This window comes from Periplaneta americana, chromosome 1 (assembly GCF_040183065.1).
Source record: "Periplaneta americana isolate PAMFEO1 chromosome 1, P.americana_PAMFEO1_priV1, whole genome shotgun sequence".
In the NCBI taxonomy this organism is placed as follows: Eukaryota; Metazoa; Arthropoda; class Insecta; order Blattodea; family Blattidae; genus Periplaneta; species Periplaneta americana.
The window spans coordinates 182866439-182888202 of record NC_091117.1 but is presented as its reverse complement, the minus strand read 5'-3'; positions in this window follow the sequence as shown (position 1 = coordinate 182888202).

Below are 21764 nucleotides of genomic sequence, written 5' to 3'. Positions count from 1 at the left end.
CCTACATAAGAATACGCAGTGGATGTTACATTGCTACGCATTGTGATACAACCAGCAGAGATTTTCCTATATTGCGAGAGACACAAACCAGAAATAAAACCTCTGTTTACACAGTTTGAATTTCCACTTCGCTTACCTTCCGCACAGATATGGGCACGAGGCGACAGAGGCGACATATGTATCCAACTTACCTGAAACAAAGCATAAATATGTGTTATGAGCTGTGAATATTATGTTGTAGTTCAACGTTTATATATGTCTGGCCTGGACAGAGGAAATTCTCATAAAATAAAACTCAGGAGAGAAAAAAGTTCAAATATTCAAAACCTACTCGCACGAGTTTTCGTGTCAAAATTTATAGCGGAACAGTATCCGTGTTTCTTCTTTATAGGAATGAAAATTATATTCATGATGTAATTAATATCATCGCCCTCCGTTGTTACCCAAATTAAAACATACTCAGCATCATCAGAGGAATTTGGTTCTATTTCTGGAGGGGAAGTAAATAATCACACCCTTCCAAGGCAACGATGATTTCTGTGGAGATAAATTGATACATTAAGAATTATAAGCCGAGTGCACCTCTGCCGCAAAGAGGCCATTGTGGCTACCATTTTGAAATCAGATAGACTATTACAGCCAAATCCAGTTTTTTTCTTCGCAATTCTGCTATCTGATAGGTCTTTAAAACTTCGAAAACGACACGAAGGCTAAATGTTTTCTCTTTCTGTGATGATATTATTACAGAATGTTAAAATCTCATAGGAGCAAATTGCACTGCAAATGAATTTAATGTTTTGAATATCAAGCTAAATTTATATCATCCGATCATGGCCACAACACAATATTTCGCTCCCCCTCATTGAACCAAAATGTAAGATTCCAGCAGGTATAAGGCACAATTCTAATTACGGTCCAAGTTTATATAATGATTTTATAAAGAAGAAACCTAAGCTAAAATTATTAAGCAATACATTATTCAGAAAAAAAAAAAAAACAAGTGTTTGAACTGTTTTTAAAATTATAATCATGTAAATTCTTATCCTTTATTTATTTTTTTTGACACTTTACAATGTTGTATTCCTAACTTAATATGTTTATGTATAGGTTGTGGTACCGTATGTTTGTTTATTTTTGTTTTTTTCTTATCCTTTTTGAACTTTATGTGTAATTACAGTTAACACTTTCATCACAGTTGTGATTATTATTATTATTATTATTATTATTATTATTATTATTATTATTATTATTATTATTAATTAGTTTTTTCTTCTATTCAGTTTTCATTATTGGTCACACCCGACCTCGGGTATGACCCCTCTGGCGTGACCCATTTACATTGTATTTATACAATGATTTGTACCTAATATGTAGAATCTTTGACAATGAGATTGGTAATCAATTTCGAATTTTGAACAATATTCATATACGAGTATTACAATAGTATTGTAAAATCTTTGTTACTGCTTGTTAAAAAACTAAAATAATATTAGGTCCTATTAGATATGGGACGACGGAAGACATAATAAATCAATCATAAAGTTTTCACTAGAGAGAGTGGTGTTCAAATTTTACATACGAGGGAAAACAGCTAAAAATATTGGTTATTTTATAATGTTCCGTCTGCTATGTAGTAGGCCTACTTTCCACTTCGATCGCTGGTTATTAACGATAAGAAAGTCTTGTAACTACTTTGGTTGCAGAAAGAGTAATAAACACACACCAGTTATTATGGACACTGCCATTTGTGTTTGACGGAAAAGGAAGTAATTATCAAGCAGTTAGTGAAAGTATTTGATACGCCAACATCCTGAAGTTTTGTCCATCAAAGGATGTGTCGCTGTTGCCGAAGGCAGGACGTGGTTAATTCCCTGGGAAGAAACAAGTCGATACCAGTATGACAGCCACTTACTTCCAGCATACCTTGATTTATATTCTAAGATTCTCTGTTCACAGGCAGGAGAATACAAGTAAGAAATATAATAATAATAATAATAATAATAATAATAATAATAATAATAATAATAATAATAATAATAATATACTAATAATAATAATAATCAAAATAATAATAATAATAATAATAATAATAATAATAATAATAATAATAATAATAATAATAATATTTATTCTGGTCACGAGATATAATCATATACAATGTGATATAATAATAATAATAATAATAATAATAATAATAATAATGATAATATAATAATATTTACTTACTGGCTTTTAAGAAACCCGGAGGTTCATTGCCGCCCTCACTTAAGCCCGCCATTGGTCCCTATCCTGAGCAAGATTAATCCATTCTCTATCATCATATCCCACCTCCCTCAAATCCATTTTAATATTATCTTCCCATCTACGTCTCGGCCTCCCTAAAGGTCTTTTTCCCTCCGGCCTCCGAATTAACACTATATGCATTTCTAGATTCGTCCATACGTGCTACATGTCCTGCCCATCTTAAACGTCTGGATTTAATGTTCCTAATTATGTCAGGTGAAGAATACAATGCGTGCAGTTCTGTGTTGTGTAACTTTCTCCATTCTCCTGTAACTTCATCCCTCTAACCCCCAAATGTTTTCCTAAGCACCTTATTCTCAAACACCCTTAACCTATGTCCCTCTCTCAAAGTGAGAGTCCAAGTTTCACAACCATAAAGAACAATCGGTAATATAACTGTTTTATAAGTTTTAACTTTCAGATTTTTTGACAGCAGACTGGATGATAAAAGCTTCTCAACCGAATAATAACAGGCATTTCCCATAATAATAATAATAATAATAATAATAATAATAATAATAATAATAATAATAATAATAACAATAATAATAATTCTTCAAGGACGAATAGGATAGTTCCATCCTCCAGCACTTAAACGTGTATTATGAACCGGCAATATCTGTTCACTGCTATACCGGGAATCAGTGGTCATGTGATTAACAGAGTTCAAAACTATAGCTCGCATCTGTTCTGGACAAAATTTAACATTATTTAATATCCACTTTACATAGGCCTAACCGTTATCGAATCCGGTTTCCCGAAAATTCAGTTTTTGCGCTATGAGCACAAAAAATAGGAGGAGAGAAAGTGAAAATAAATCTGAAAATATACAATCTTTGCGGTAATAATGAAAATATCAGCAAAATCTCACATCGGAATTAAATTTTACTTAAGGGGAGAGGATGGTGTTTTTTAAAACTTTTTTCCCATTTGGTGTAAACTATTAATTTTTTGTATGTAAAGAGCTCATAATTGTAGCAACTCAACCAAAAATAAATATTATGAAAAAAAAATTATTTGGGGGCTCAGATTTGAAAAAATATATCCAATGCAGGATTTTACTAAAACCGATATATCTAAACCATTTTTAAAGGTAGATTCATCCAGTGTTTTGCAACGTACTTGCAAAAGCATGCTCTACTGTCTGTAGCAGAATTTTGATATTTGTTCCTAAGTTTGTAAAATAAACAATTAAAATTTAACAACACTTTTCTGATTTCCTTTCTTGCAAACAAACGGACGTAGTTGTAAAATGAAATCAATTAACAAAATTCTGGTACAGAGAAAAGTTTCCTAATAGTCTAAAGAATGTGTGTTCTAAATTTCATTTATGTATCTTTAATAGTTCAGAAGTTATATCCATTTTTGTCTGGTAATGTAGCAAAAAAATGAAGTTACTGTAAACCGATAAAAGGGGGCGAGTGATTTAAAAATGCATAGCGCAGGAAGTTTAAAAATGGCGTCTTAACTTCCGATAAGGGCACAAATGCCTACGAAATGTTATGTAATGCATTCCACACATATCAAAGAGTATTTTAAAGGAAAAAATTATTTTTTTGAAAATTCAATTTACCGGAAACAACAATAAAAGGAGGAGAGTGATTTAAACATCCATAACGCAGGAAGTTTAAAAATGGCGTCTCAACATCTGATAAGGACACAAATACCCACAAAATATTATGCTATGCATTCCACACATATCACAGAGTATTTTAAAGAATTTTTTTAATTTACTCATTATTCACCAAAAAATACCATCCTCTCCCCTTAAGCAAATGATACAGCCTACAGTACATTCCCCTTGACTAGGCTACATCATTGATCCTTCAACTGCACAGCAGTGGCAGCTCTCCTATCGGCCGGCGGACAGTGCACCTAATCTCCGCACTCAACGCAGCTGACTTGCTCTATTAATTTTATCTGCACGGCATCGCTCTTTCTCTGGAGGCTGCCAGTAACAAGAATGATGAAACCAATCTGCCATCCGCCCACCTGCTACATTTCTGCCACATGAAAACACAGTATGTACAGAGGCAAGGCCAGTCAGTAACTTACGACTTCAAATACTGTATACAAATTAACGAGACTGGGATCATACCCACTTGATAATAATTTGGGTGTAGCTCCCGCCACGAATTTAAACCTAGCAACTGTTGTGTGATGGAAGTACATAGGGAAAGAACAACAAAACAGGACTTGAGGAATATTTTCATCGCTAGTGGTTTCTCAATCGCGTGTTATCATTTGATTTTTGTAACGTTTCAGAACGTCCAATTCGGCTCCAGGCAGGGAACGAGCGCAGGATCCATGAAAACCTCGTGCGGAAGACAATACTAGACGATACTGTAATCTGTGATAATACTGTGGAGAAAGTGCATTAATACCCAAGGAAACCTGCCTCGACAGCATATTTGTCAAAACCAATTTCCACTGGGACTCATCATAGCCTGAATAAAACTTACCAGTGGCAAAACTACACTCAAATCATTCGGCTGACGATAACATCTTACACTACAAGTATTCACTTCGCACAAATACCCTAAATTATTATTGTAAGTGCATGCGTACGTGCTTACATACATACATACATACATACATACATACATACATACATACATACATAGTACATTTCTAAGCATAGTTTTTAAAATGATTAGCAATATTATTGATTTGTTTTATCTGTAAATAGAAAAAGGGAATAGGTACTAAAATATTGTTGTACAAAGTATTTAAAAGCTTCAACAGTAGCATAGATGTTAACATGTTGTAAATAGTATATTTAGGGAAAGTAGAATAGGCTAGCAATAATTTGAATACATTGTATTCGGAAGAGTTAGCAATATTGTAATGTGTAGTCTATTAGCATGTAGTATTGCATTTTTGTAATGGAACATGCTTGTAAACAAGGATTAAAAAATACATACATACATACATACATACATACATACATACATACATACATACATACATACATACATACACACAGGCAGACAAACATTTCTTGTATGCAAGGTTGTCAGCAAATTTAGATGAATCAATATTTTATGTCTAACTAATAATATCATCTTATATAATTATTTTGACTAATACACTTTTACTACGTCATACTACTTTTGACTAATAAAACGGTACGAAAGGTCATCTTTCAACCAATCATGGCTGTTTATCGCTACAATTGTATCACTTCCCTAGCATTTGTTTATTGTTATCACTTCCCTAGCATTTGTTTCTTTGTTTGCCAACATTTCAAACTGAAAATTCTTTATGGTACCATAAAACATGCTTTGAGATCGTCATTTGTTTACCGCATAGATGGTCAACTGAAAACGGTGGCTTCATTCAAACGTTTTGGTGAAGCTGACATTAGTGAAATATAATTTTAGTAAGTAAACTAATATTTTATTGTATTAGAGTAATTTATTTCTTCTAATCTTTATATACTTTCCTCTAATTGTGTAACAGTCAATTAAATCCCACTCGAGTTTTGATTTTCTCTAGATAAATCAAAACCTCTAGTGAGATTACTATTGATAAAATCACTTCGACTTTACCCAAACAAATTAAAAACATGGTGAACTACTCACAAAGAAACAAATTTGATGTAAGAAATAGTTCAGTACGTTATTTTAATAAAGATATATGACATTTTTATGGTTTCTTACTTCGAAAAATAATAACCAACAAATTAAAAATTTACAAAATCCTTCAATGTTATTTTTAAAAATGTCAAGATGTCTTGTAAATAATTACCATTGACATCAGCTCACAAAATGCTATATACAACATAAAATCGCTCTTTTAAAATTCATATTTAACTAGACAATCTCATTTCATAGCCTATCTGTAAGTCTAGGTACAAAATACGTATACATTTTAATATATGTAGCAAATTAAAGTGTCTGAACGGTACACAAAATTATGTATGAAAAAAAAACTACTTCTAACCTTGTCCGTGACATGTGAAAGTACGAACTTCGTCACAGCCGCTGAGATCCTGAGAAGAACTCAATTCTGTGTCATTCCCAGGCTTATTCTCATTCACATCACGCTGTATTAATTGGTCAGTAATACCTACGCAAACATAATCAAACCTAAGTGTGTCGCATTTTAATTGTGAAGAAATTAAAGCCTTAAAAGACTTTATTCCTACAACCCTTCCAAGACAAAGCAATGTCGTGTAATTCATAAGAATACATGTACACGCTTTACGTCTTTGTGTAAATATCGTAAAAGAAAAGGAAAGGGGCGCGCCCATGTATCTTCATTGAAGATTGCGAGCACCTCCCACATGCAATATTAAGTGAGCGAGCACCATGAAATGAAATAGATTTAATATGCCTATATCAGTGATGTCAAAGCAAACGCATTTTTTTGACCTTGACGTCGTGCGCGAGCAGCAAGCGCTAAGTATGGAAAGAGGAAGGGTTGTGTATATGAATAAGCAACCTGTTGGATTAAGAAAACAGTGGTGCACAAACTTCAAACGGAACGTGAAATTTTATGTCGTTATTTTTATATGGCTTCTTTCTGTTTAATATTACCTATATTGTCTGGAAAACAAAAGTACTAACACTTATTTCTTAATATTGCACTTGTGTTTTAAATCTTAATAACATAAAGGCTCGTCTTCACTATTAAACATTTAACAACAACATGTTAAATGTTAAATTGTTTACCGTTAACATCCCAACATGTTGATTGAACATGATAATGCTAATTTCATTTAACACTTTGTCCACACTGTTAAACATGCTAAACTTGACTTTCTTTTCGTAGTCCAGAGATTTTAATATAAATAGTGTTTTATTTTCAAACCTTGGAGAATGGACTCAGATGATGATATGGCTTTTGTAATTGCCTCTATTGCTTGTTACAAGGCTTTGGAAAGGAAGAAAATGAGAATGTGGATGCGGTAATATCTTAGTAAAAGACACTGTGCAGGATACATTCTAAACGAGCTTAAAGTTGAATACAGTATCGATTTGGATTCAAAAACTTGCTGAGAATGTCAGAACACGATTTTAATATAGTGTTGCAAAAAATACTTCCTGTTACATCAAAGAAAGACACAATTTAAGAGCAGCCATTTCATCTCAATTAAAAAAATTACAGCGCGATTGATTATCATAGGACCTACGACATGACAGATGTTAAAGGAGTGGGTAATATCGTATAATTATTCTTTCCGAAGTTTTACGAACGTTAACATACGTCACCAAATACGACCATTACTGACATCAACATAGCATTAACGGAAAAGTGTTAAATTCAACATACTTAGTTAACATGTTAAGTAAATTGAGATTTGAAATGTCCATATACATGTTAAATTCAACATGTTATAATTAACATGTTGTTGTTAAATGTTTAATAGTGGAGACGCGCCTTAACAGAGAGATAAGAAGGAATATACACTTAAATTCCATAGTAGTATAATCTTATACTGTATTAAGTGGATGAAACACATCATTCATAAAGAAATTGATATTCCAAAGAAAGAGATTGAGTATGACATGATAAGTTGGAATTTATATTGATGGTATCTTTAGCCTTACAAAAGTAATCAATAAACTAATCAAAACAATATTACAGTACAAAGCAAAGTTACCTAGGTACTATATCTGTTTTAAGTGTAACTAATATTACACAACAAAACTCTTATCGCATTATGCTTTTAAGGTGATATTAATTGTGAGCAACTTCCTATCATCAGAATATTAAATTATTTTCTCGAAATCTGCTGAAGCTATAGAGCTGACATTTTTACAACACATGGGCACGTATCCTTTGCTTATGATGTAACAGTAGTTGCTTTGTTAATTCATTTCCTTACAAACAATTTCCATGCGAATATTTTCAAAATTTTCAATACACCATCTTCAGTAATACGTATATACGGTATATTAGATTTACGAAAACATTCTGTAAGGCTACTAAATAAATAAGCCTATACCTGAAAATTTCACTTTTCTATACGAAAAGTTGAGAAAATATTTCTTTTGACTAAAAAAATCAAACTTGTGAAAAATGAGCATTAAAATTAAAACTTACATTCTTATAATGCACTTATACTTCTCAGGCAAATCTAAAAATTAACATGGATACAGTTTTAATAAGTTCACTTTCCTTTATCTACTGAATCAGTGCTGGCCATCCCTGTCTCTAACTCGACCAAGCGCCATATACTATCTCGCTCGTCTGTCTCTTTCCGTTGTAAAGCGCTCAGGCTCTCCTGAGCTCTAAAGCGCGTGCTTGCGCCTATGAGCATCAATTGCCATGACTGTTCTACACCTTGGTTGGTAATTTAGCTAAATAGCAAACGTCACTTATAGAATAAAGTTATTTTTCATCGAATATTGGAATTAATATCATGAAAAGCAATCATGAGGCCTATACCTGTATCTACAAAATTGAAACACAATTGGAGAAAAATGAATAAAACCTATAGGCCTATATTTAACGGATGGAATTTCATATGAAAAATGAATCTCAAGATCTGTACTAAAATCCTTAAGCGGTTAAAACACGTAGAGGAATAGCGAATATTTTTATAACAAGGTGGAAGAAACATGACAGACCTCCTCCTGCAGAGCGAACATCGAACTTCGCCATACTCGACAAATTTGAACCGAACATAGCGCCTATGGCGCACGACGCTATTCTGTACTGCGAGCCCCTTCAGAAGGAGAAATGAGGGGAGAAAACTCCAGTCAGGAGATGCAACAGAGACATCCTATGAGCGTATTCCGAATCTCAGAGCTGAGCAATCTGATGGCATCACGGTGTTCCGAATTTCACCGATGGAGTCACTCATGCTCCACCGGTGTCGCACCGGTGCCATCAGCTTGCAGAGGTGGTGGCAGTCTCCATCAGCCGCCATCAGTGAATCTGATTGGTTCTTGTATAGGGCGGGAATTAGCAGACGAATGACATCGTGCACTGTTGTGTCATGGCGGTGTGTTCTGCTTTAGTTCTGCTGTATTGTTTGTAATGAGCACAACGTAAAAACAATATGTTAATGGCTTATGAGTGAACATGTCAACGGACCAGTTATTACTACCGGTTCAAGAAATAAATTGTTTATGCTCTCTTTTCTTTGAACGAGATGGCAGTAGGGAAATTTCGCAAAATTTTGCTAGCGTAGTACAGACAACAACTTATACAGTCGCCATGACAGCCATCGATCTTTCCAGCAGTTTTGTTCCTATTTCGCTGCAGCGTGACGTCATTGTTGTCCACCGGTCCAGTGAGATTCGGAATACGCTGATGACAGTTCTGTGCCTGTGACAAGACCGTACATGTCATACAATCCCATATAACCAAAGACTTTTCTTAAAAATAATAAAAGAATGAAAAATACAAAGTTTCCATTTCTGAAAGTATAGAAACTGCTCTTGATATAGCCTATTTTAACCATTCCATTTACGATATTTACACAAAATGAAAGCAATTTTGAGAAGAGGAGCCAACTAGAAGCACCAAATACGTACTGGCCGAGTTGATTTCATATGTCAAAGGCCATGTCCCGTCATTTTTCGTGGCTTTTCTCAATGTTACAAAATAGATCTTCCTGTTCGACAACCATCCTCATCTTCTCAGCTGTAATGAATGAGTGCCCTGCTGTGGTTCCATCACATAGAAAGAGGGCCATAAATACTCAGTGGGCTGGATGCATTACGATATGAAATTGTTCCGCGAAGCCAGTACAGCATTAAACTAATCAAACTCTATCGTCTCTTTGTTTTATGGATCCCGTAGGGCCGCTTAGTCACTGATGTGATAGTCGAACAATTTCAGGTTAAGACCATGAAAGTCAAGAGATAGTTTTCCCAGCAACAAAACTAACACACTACAGTTCGATTTCCTGCAGGAAATGAAACCTTATATCCATGAAGTTACTACAGTGAAACCTGTTCAAATCGGAACTTGAATAATCCGGAATCCTGTCTATTTCGGAACAATTTATTGGTCCCGGCGAAATTTGTATGTATTATGTGTAATTTTTCCTGAATAAAACGGAAACTGTCCAACGCGGAAACGGAAACTGTCTGCTACTGTTCAAAACGGAAACAATATTTTGGACACACTATATTTTGTAACTATATTTTGAAACAGCGTGTAATTTCAAGGAATATACGAAATATTTAGGTCACTAAGATAAAAACAACTTTTCTTTGCAAAATTTTAGAGGGTATGAGGGTGTGTTGGCCTGGCGGTCATAAATTTTATTACCCTGTTGACTAGGCAGACGAGTCCCTTCAAAGATTTTCAATGCTTCACACCCGTGTACTGTGGTAGCTAAATAGAGCGCAAATGTAGTGTTTTTCAGGTTAAAAAAAAAGTTGCATAAAATTCGGCGTTAACATTAAGTGATGAAGTAAAAGTTATCGAGATAAAGGAAAATTAGAAACAAAGTCTATGTGAATTAATGTTGAAGTTCAGTGGAAAACTCAGGTGTAACACTTTAAAAATTGAAGATCATAATGAGTGAGTGGCTTGAGACCGATATTGGTGACAAAAAAGAAACCAGAAAGCAACTGTTTATGTGAATAAATGACCTGTTGTGAGAGTGAGTTCTTCATGATCTTTCAAAGAACAAGCCAATTTCTGGATCTATTCTGCAAAGGAAGCTATTGAACTGGAAAAGAAATTAAATAAACCAGAATTCAAGGCTTCTAATAGATGGCTCTTAGTCCAATTAATTAATAATGTAGTGATATGCAGTACAGTATTAGAGTATAGTGTTAGATATTAAATAGAATGAGATTAGTAAACTTCAGTAATGTTTAATGACTAATGAGTGAGTTACGATAATATTTATACAGAAAATTAGATTTTAATCAAGATGATTCACCAATGGAATAAGCGACAGAAACCTGATTTGATGTGATTAGTGTTAAATGGAATATTTTGTACTTCTTGTAATTTGTGGCATGCCATTTTGTTTTTCATATATATGAATGACAAAATATTCCATTTTAACGTCACACCTGAATAATACGGAAACCTGTCCACAAAGGAAAAAAATTAGGACCATGTCACTTCCGTCTTGAACAGGTTTCACTGTACATACAGACTGCAGATGTAAATTTTGACATGTATTTGTTCTGGGTTGCCTTAAGAGAAGACCTTGCAGTTTGCAACACGCTGTTATTATAAGCCAGCAACAGGCGCAATTGAGTCACTACACTTTCTTACTAGTATCCTACCCCAAACCACTACCCCTTTGAACATGTCAGTTGATGGACATCTTGCAACGATTTCAACAAAGTGAAATGAAAAATATATCTTACTTCCACGCATTGTACTTTGGCTAACATTATTTTATACTGTCAAAACACCTTTGACCTTTGTGTTGTAATTTAAACTTCAAGTAATCAAAAAGCATTGAAAATAACACAAATTGTCAAGTATCTCAGCCATTTCGGTCAACTTCAGTGTTGCCATAATCTGGAAAATAAGACACAAACATGAAATTTCTCTCGTGGTTACAAAACATTTATGATGGATTATCAGCTTAGTTAAAAATATCGAAAATTACTAAAAAATACATTAGCGAGCTTTGTTTTCATGAAGTCTCCAATCTCGTATCGAGTATCGAAAAAACACTTCAACATTTGGTCTCTGCCAAGTCCATGTTCAAAATTTTCAATTGAACTTCTTCCAAAGACCTGGAAATTGCCTTTGTCAGACAATAAGCTATCGGCTATTATGACTATGAGATAGTGTTCACGACGGTTTTCATTACGTTTCAAATAATATCCTTTGCGCAAAGTGCTTTCATTCGAATGATATCCATTATCTTTATGCTCTTTGAAATTGGTATTATCAAAAAATTGTGGTAAAATAATAGAAAAAAATCTTTGATATCAACCCTCACAGAACTGAACTGAACAATTTTCTCCCGTGACAATTTAAATTTCCCTGTATCCAGCATAAGAACATCTAAAATGTATTTTCTACAAGTAGTCGAATGCAGAGATATGAAGTCCAAAACGTCCTCTATAATGTATAATTCAGAGCCAACGCCTGTGGTGAAGATTTTCAGCTGTGTCCTGTCTCTGAAATTAATATTTTCAATGTGGGCTAATGGAAACGAGTTCAGTTTTTCCAAAATTTCTCAGTAATTCTACTAACAACAATGTTGCATGATAAGCAGATCGATTTGAAGATATCTAACTTCTCTTGAGCAACCATTTCGGCAATCAATACCAAGCATTTCTCAACAATGTCTTCCTCACGAAAAAGTGCTTAGTTTTTCCGCTGTTTTGTAAAAAAATGCGGTAGCTGATAGGACTAAATTTTTGACAATCTTTCGAAGTCGTTGGAGTTCCATTAATATTTGGCGGAGAAGTTACATTTAAGTCATTTATTTGTCGCTTTCGAGCCAATCCTAAATGTCGATAAAAAATAAATGAAATTCATGCGAGCTACGCTCTTATTAATAATAATTATAATTATATATTTTAATATATGTATTCCAATACAGAAACGGGATACTTAAGATCCTATTAAGTTTCACAAATTGTACTCCGCAAAGATATATTCCAACCGTCGTCTTTCGCACCACAAATTTCACTTGGTTTCATAGGTCTTCAGCGAGGAAAGCCGTTCAGTAAACGGTGCGAACCACATAGAGTTCCATTAGGGAATACTCGGCTAATTCCGCAGTACGGGTAATTCTGCAGTAGTGCATATATGATTTTACTGCAGCTTTACAATAGCGTGTTTTGTCGACACCTCTGTCGGCAATACAGTGAAACATCGAAGTTAGCTGTTTTTCGTGTTTTGCTACAGAGCTGTGAAGAAAGTGAGCACTGTTACATATAAATTGTCCCTTTTATGTTACTTTCATAATGTATTTCATAATTATTTACTACTGCGGAATTAGCCAAGTCCTATTGCAGATTTATCCGCACTGTTGCGGAATTACCCGAGTTCTTTTTCAACTGTAATGTATGCCTCGTTTTCAAAATTTATCCGTATATCATCAGCTAAGTACAAGATCTCATCATAACAATTTACTCATTATACCCTACCACAAGACATCTTTATATTCTTCATCTTATACAGTTTCAGTTGCTAGAAATAGGAACTCGCTTCCGAGTGATATAAGGGGTTGTTGGACAATAACTTCATTTAGGTCAAAATTACATAAATTCTTACTTAACAGATTAATTGCTGATTAATATTTATTACTTATAATGAAACTAACATCTTTCCATTCTTATTATCATCATTAATTTCTCTAAATAGATTTACAAAACCTCTAATGGCAATTACATTAATATTCTCATTATAAAAATATATTTTAGATTTATATATATATATATATATATATATATTTTTTTTCTCCCTGTGACATAGTTCTAGTAAGCTTATATTAAATTAATTTTCATCATTTTATTAGCTATCCCAAATATTAAATTAATTATAATGGATTGAATTAAATTAGCTCATAAATTAAATTACTACTTTACCTTATAGGTTTATCTAAATTTAAATAAATATGTAGTCTACGAGTCGTTAAAATTGAAGAATAATGCTGGAGAACCTTTTAAGCGTAGTTTGTAATTTAAATATGTATTGTATTGATTAAGGCTGGCTGAGTGGAAGAGAAGGCCTTATGGCCTTAACTCTGCCAGCGAAAATAAAACATTATTATTATTATTATTATTATTATTATTATTATTATTATTATTATTATTATTATTATTACAACTAAATATATTTTCATTTTAATAGGTCTCTTTATCTAATTTGGAAATGAAAGGTTTCGTCCATGTCTACATACCTTGATAATATTTTTTAATAAATATTTTGATAAAATTATTATAGATTTACTTCTTAATATTGCGGAATTAGCCGAAATTCCCCTACAATCTTGCTGTGATTCCGACTACCACTCATCAACATACGAGAAATAAAACAGCACCATCAGAATTCAATTCAGGTACTCTGAACAGCATGGGGCAAATCAAGTTGTTACTTAAGGAATGAGCAAGTTGGCAATATGTCAGGCAACGTACAATACAGTACGTCGCCATGTCCCATTAGGCAGCGCAGTGCAGACTGATGGCCGGCGGACAACTGGGTCAAGGCATGAGAACTCACCTCAGAAGTCTTACAGCGAAAACTCCATATACGGTGAACAGGGAAAGTGGTTTTAGACCTTTTGTATTCGCTAGATAAAAATCCATTTTGGAGTATATTATGCAAACCTAAATAGGGCATATAAATTTCAGATTCTTCTTCTCATTTTTTTGCTTTCGGTCTGATCTATTAAGTAGGATGCAAATATATTTTTATTGTGTTTGACAGCTGTGAAGTTTAGCCATCGTATCTGACACCGTCACCACCACATTTCAGACCATCTCAGTCCGTTCTTGTGGCTGTGTCATATGGAGCCAAACCTCAAAAAGTCTTCTTCTTTATTCCTTCTTCTTCTGCTGCTGCATTAAATTGGGAATCCAGACGAAAGTATAAGTTTGCGTAAATTAACATGTTTCAAAATCTCATTTCGTATTCCCTTTGCATATTCCCGTTATCTGTTGTCATATATTCGAAACAGACTTTCTTGTACTCATAAGATTCAAATAGCATGTTAACTTAGTTCTTATATGAGACCTCTTCTTGTATGTACTGGCAACGATATTGTCCATCTATATTTAGGAGGCCATGGGCCAAATGGGCATCACTGTTTCATTTTTCAACACATTTCTTATTCTTCGATGTATTTCGTGCTGGTGGTCGAACCGTCTCCCCGTAAGGATAAGCTAAACAGTTATTCCTTTGTATCAATTGCAAGTTTCTCAGTTACATAAAAGCAACAGTTAAAATTGGCAGTTACAACTAACTTGTAACAGATGACGTCACAAGATGATGTTGACATTAACTGGTACTAGACTGTTAAAAAATAATAACTGCTGTCACTGTATACTGTCCAACATAGAGTTTTAACAGCTGTGATGACACACCGTTGATCGAAATACTTTCATCTACAGCGCGTTTATAACTGAAAGGATAGTTACGACAAAAGCCTGTCTTCTTATGCAATATTATAGAAAAGAAAAGAATTTATAAATGATTAAAAGTTAGGAACTTCGCCTTATAGGAAGAAAACGGAATAATCATAAACAAAATAAACCCACTAATTAGTCATTTTAATTGAAATAAACTTCGAAGTAATATTTTGAATATTTTCAGTAGGCCTAATAATCAAGAGAAATCGCTGGCTTTATATTTTATAATTAGACCTACAAAAGTAGCCCTATTAAGATGCTGCAAAAATACATTAGTGCTCGCTTGCATCAACAGGGGTTAAATATATATGAACCCCGAATTCATTAACTTCAGGTTAAAATTTTAACTCGTTCTTGGAACTAATGCGTTTCATTAAGCCTTTTCGGCAGAGAGTTAGCTAACACTACTCTAACTCTCGAGGGAAAGAGGAAAAGTAACATGGCCGTGACTGAGAGTTTGTTTTTATGAACGCACTTTGTTGCGCGTTTTTGTTTTCTTCCACAACTCCATCCATAACAATAATCAAGAAAATGGAAGAGGTTAGGAAGAGAAATAGAAGCTCAAATTTTTCGGCTATGGAAAAATTTCTGTTAATTGAATTACCAACTAAATATAAAGACGACATCGTAGAGTACAAGAAGTCAAATGGATTAAAAATAAATGAAAAGGACAAGGCGTAGGATAGGATTACAGAGATTTTATAAGTCAGGTGACCCGGTTCAAACCCCGTTTAATTCATCCTGAATGTGAGCTAGTATCGGGCAAGCCCCTAGTCCAGGCAACACAGCGATTTTTAACGGGTACTCCGGTTCTCCTGTCACATTCCAACAATTCTTCTTCTTCTTCATCATCATCATCATCATCATCATCATCATCATCATCATCACAACCATAATTTTCATCATTACCATTCATCACGAGTGTAATGTAGACCCACCGCCCATGGTGCAATCTGGATGGAATGGAATTTGGAATGGAATTTAAATGAGGGAGGCACAGACGGCACAGCACTGCGACCTGTAGAGATCTATTGCGCTAATCTCGATATAGAATGAGCTGCGTGCCATAGATCCCCTACGCGCACCAACCCAACCACATGACTCCCTAACGACCGGTCCCTACAGCTAACAGAAATCCATATACCATTCCTGCTTCGACAACTTCCCCCAAGGCCCCCTGTCGGTCCGTGGCGAAACTCCTCCCCCGAGTAGGTCCGCCTCGGGTGCTCGTTGGAGAAGCCATCCAACGTCGCTTAACTACATTCCACGGAGGCCGGTCGAGAGAGCCAGTAGTTCCGGGAGGCCGCCTGTAGAGTGATCTGAAAAACCAGAAACGGGATGATGAGGAAAGGATGATGGGGGAGGAAAGGAAGTGGCGAAGATGAGTGGGGTTCCAATCGCCTGATAAACTTACCTGATATTCATTCAGAGGAGTGAGGGAAAAACCCCGAAAAAAAACCTAACACAGTCAACTCGTCCTAACCGGGAATCGAACCCGGGACTCGCTAACCCCTCAGCCACAACGATGGACGTGCAATCTGGATAGTCTCTGACGAACTAAGTGGTTTACGCTTCTCGGCACTATCAGCCACCATCATAACGCCAAGTTAAAGGCCATACATACAAACATACATACATTCGAAACCTAAAAAAGTTCGAATAAACGGAATGAAGAAAATAAACACACTGGAGAGAAAATGACACATGAGAAACAAAGGAAGGTAGGACGAAGAAAGAGCTGACACAGAGAACCAGACGAAAGGAAGGATGGAAAGAAGAAATAACAGTATCAAACCAATGGAATATAAAGAAAATAACAAGAAGAGGAAAATGGAAAGTAAAAAGTCGATATCAACGAACAATGACATTAACTACATAAAAACATACAAGAAATGAACAAACACAAAACAAATGGGAAAAGAATAAGAAAACCTGATACGAACAAACGACTAAAATAAAAGTATAAAAATGAGGGAAGCAAATAAAGAAATAAGGGAAGAAAAAATCAAAGTACGTAAAACTGAAGTGGTAGAGAGAACTTGTATAGATTTCCGATTTGTTGAATGCAATAGCAATAAAAAGCTGTAGTCACAGGGTTTTATGTTACCAGCATAATATTTGGCGTGGTATTCAGTGTCGGTCGACACAACAGATGAGGCAGACGGGCAGAAGCGGAGCGCACGCTTCTCGCGTATAAAACAAATGGATTTAATAAAGCCGAATACACGGACGGTGATGCGATATAACAAAAACCAGAAATAAACAACAATGACGGCTGCAGATTAATATCAAGCCAGCAAACGAAATTACGACGCCTGCACCAAGAGCAGGATATTGCCAACATCATCATTGCAATTACCGCTAAATGGAATAATCGTTTCGCTAACTTGCAAAACGAAGGGTGGCAAAACCTACGTAATCACTGTGTTACGCGCCGATGCCCGAAGTACCAATTCTAGGTTAATTATCTCTTACGTGTGGATAATGATCTCCATTCGATAAACACAACAACGCGTGGATTCACAGGAAAACCGGCAGCATTGTTCATAATCACAGCAAAATGGGCCAATATTTTCCCATAACAGCGATGACTAGCTATAATGTACGGCTGTTACTTCAAAAGCAACTTACAACCAAGGAACAAAATTGGTTCTGCTGAAAACTACCTTGGAAACAAAGATCAAACAGACAATCCCTATAATGCCGTGAATAAGGCGCAGCCCGGCTGACTTATAATGGAACGTTCTGAGGACTACAATGCTTTTCACGCGACTTAGTTTATACGTCTCATCATCGTGGTTACAATATTTTGCCTGATTGCATGTAATATCCCTGATAACATATAACAAATTGATCAGTCTAATCCACTTTCAAGACAACTTTTATCAATTTCACTATGCTGCCATCTAGCGGCAGCAAAAGAAAGTCATATTATAACCAGAGCTAGGAACTTCGTACCGATCTCGTTATTCAGGGCGCGAGCAGTCAGAAAATAGGCATACAAAACGGGTGATCAGCGCGACCAACGGCCGCCTTGGAGTTTAAGAACCCTTACTGCATGAAACAGGGTCACATCGGCAGTGTGGAAGCCGTTTGAGTAACAACATATTGTTCTACTGCATATGTGAGCGAGATTCATTCCCTGTATAAACACAATAAGTTTCCTAGCACTGTATGTATGTATGTATGTATGTATGTATGTATGTATGTATGTATGTATGTATGTATGTATGTATGTATGTATGTATGTATGTATGTATGTATGTATGTATTTTCAGTTTGTTTCCTCTTTGGTTTTTACTTAGCAATCGTTTCAATATATGTACGAAATGTACGGGAGACTCGGCTAGTTCCGCAATATTAAGAAGTAAATCTATCATATTTTTATCAAAATGTTTATTGAAAAATATTATTAAGGTATGTAGACGTGGACGAAACCTTTCATTACCAAATGAGATAAAGAGAACTATTAAAATGCAAATATATTTAGTTTTACATACATTACAGTAGAAAAAGAACAACTCTGGTAATTCCGCAACAGTGCGGATAAATCCGCAATAGGACTTGGCTAATTCCGCAGTATTAAATGATTATGAAATACATTATGAAAGTAACATAGAAGGAATAATTTACATGTAATAATGCTCACTTTCTTTACAGCTGTATAGCAAAACACCAAAAAAGAGCCAACTTTCGATGTTTCACTGTATTGCCGACAGAGGTGTCGACCAATATCCTTATTTTTTTTTCTATAGCACTCCAGAGGACATGCCTCCTGTTGACAGCCTCTCAAAACTTACGTTCACGCTATTGTAAAGCCGCAGTAAAAGCATATATGCACTACTGCGGAATTACACGTACTGCGGAATTAGCAGAGTTTCCCCTATTATTTTATTATTAACCTATTGTTTTGCATAATTTCTGTAAATGTTACACTCTGTGTTATATTTTGTAGGTGTAAATGATGTAAATATGTAAAGAGCAATTGCATCAATATCAATCTGTATGTATGTAACAATTTGTATAGCTGTACATAAACATAATTATGTAACTATCTGTGCATTTACGAATTCCCCATTAGGTCTTTCTTTTCCGGAAACGGGAATATTGCCTTGACGACGAGTTTGTTTTCCTTTCCACTGTACGTTCCTATTTCTATGAGCAGCTGTAGCTGTGTTTTGATGACGTCGCACCTGGCTGGACGTAAGCTTACTCTGCATAGGGCGATAGCGATCGGTACGAAGTTCCTAGCTCTGGTTATAAGTATCACCAACATACACGTAGAATAAACAGCACTAAAATTGTTCTTATTTTTCATTATAAGCATGATGAAATACATTTCGAGATAGAGTCATTCACTGTAAATTTTAAAATCCTGATTTGTGAAAGAAAGTAAAATTAAAATAGAACTCACCTATTTGTCAGCGAATTCTTTAGACTAATTTTGATACGAAGACTAAAGTTACGGACACGGAATCTTACCAAAGAAAACGTGTAAAATAGTTCAACAAAATGTACTCATTTTTAAGTAAATTTAAGTCATTAGATTAATTTACTTGAAATAAATTTATAAGGGTTAGGCAGAGGTCTGCATCGGAAGATTTTTGCTCGAGCGCCAAGTAGTTCATAGCATAATCCGATAGGTAGCGCACTTGCATGATGGGTAAAATTGTCGCGAGCGATAAATCTTTGAACGGTATAAGCCGAGCGTTAGGCATACGTTCTTGTTACTGGCAAGAAGTACACACTGTTAAAAATGGAGAGCGAGCTAAAAGATGTAGTGAAGTTGAACCTACTCAACAAGGAATACAAGTTAAGTCCTGAGGGTGGGTGCGTCTCGGTGTTGCGTGAGATTCACTCAGGGTAGCCGAGGTACGGTTGTGGTGTAGGATGATGTCGGGAATAATACCAAGCCGGCTACTTATATAAAAGGCAGTGTAAACTCCAAAACTATAAGTTTATTGTCGTATTCACTTGGTAAACCCTAGAGTATGTATTTCCGGCTGACTTATAATTCAATCGTTGGTCGCACTTCTGTATCGACTCTATGGCGGCTCTGAATAAGCTCTGTCCGATACTATAAATTCAATACTCTGTCCAGTACACTATGATCGAAGCTCCTAAACGTTGACGAGTGGTCTCGCCGATGACAAAGTTCTATCTATCGTGTCTTCGCCGGAAGAAAGACTATTAAGTTGGGCCGCCGACACAAAAAAAAGATGTCGCGCCGTCTACACGAAGAAAAGTAGTTATCCTGTCGACACGAAACGAAGTAGTTATTCTGCCCTGTATGTAGGGCCGTCGACACGAAAAGGAGTAGTGATTGTGCCCTGTATGTAGGGCCGCCGACACGATGAGATGTTGTGTTCGTGCCCTGTATGTAGGGCCGCCGACACGATGAGATGTTGTTTTTGTGCCCTGTATGCAGGGCCGCCGACACGATGAGATCTTGTGATCATCTCCGCTCCCCGTCACCCTTATTTATAAAAACCTATCCTACGCTAAAACTAGCTATCCTATTGGTTAAAAACTACGTCACTTAACCGGCCTAAAATCTATTCTCTATTGGTCCAAAGTGACCTCATAAGCTAAACCAAGATCTCTCCTTATTGGGCGCGAAATACGTCATCGCTAAATTTAAACTTTGGATTTCCCATAACATCTAATTAGTTCGAAGATCTTGGAGAACCCCGTTCTTTGGAAAACCCAAGCTTGCAGTTGCTTTCCCACGGGTCCAGTCTAACTCTCTGATTTTACGCCTCGACGAGTGTCAATGCAGAACCCTGCCCAAGGTGGCCCTAAATCTGTCCGATTCTGACAAGTGACGAAACACCTGTGTGGGAAGCTAATTCTAACGAAGTCGCCAGAACATCCCCGCGAATACATGTAATAAAAATATGGAGATATCACTTCGCTAATAAATCGGTCTCTCCCTCTCCTAATTACTGCTTCAGTCCTAAAGAATGTATGAAGAGTGATGTGTGGGACAAATTCTTACTTGTGACAGTGTATCAATCTTTGCGTCTGTAACAGTTGTGCAGCATGATTATTCGTTTTATTACATTTTCTGTGACGTTATCTCTACACTAATATTGTTATTAATCTACTGCTATATCAATAATATTTTGTAAATCGTTACTACATTGTCGCAGTATATAGGCGGAACACTATGTATGGACATATCATATTATATATGTGGTAAATCAAATAATGAATAATTATTAATTAGCAATAATAACTGTATATCCAAGTTTTTCATACTATTTTATTTATAACTCCATGTTACTGTTTTGGTATGTTCCATTAGACGTTTGTCATAAACGCAGAAAATAAAGCCTTATTTTTACCGTGTGAGCAAAACATGTGTATCTTATCTGTCGCCTTGCATACAAGATAAGACATGTCGGTGAGATGACCTTGTTCTGTGCTTCTATTTATTACGAGCGTATCACGACCGAC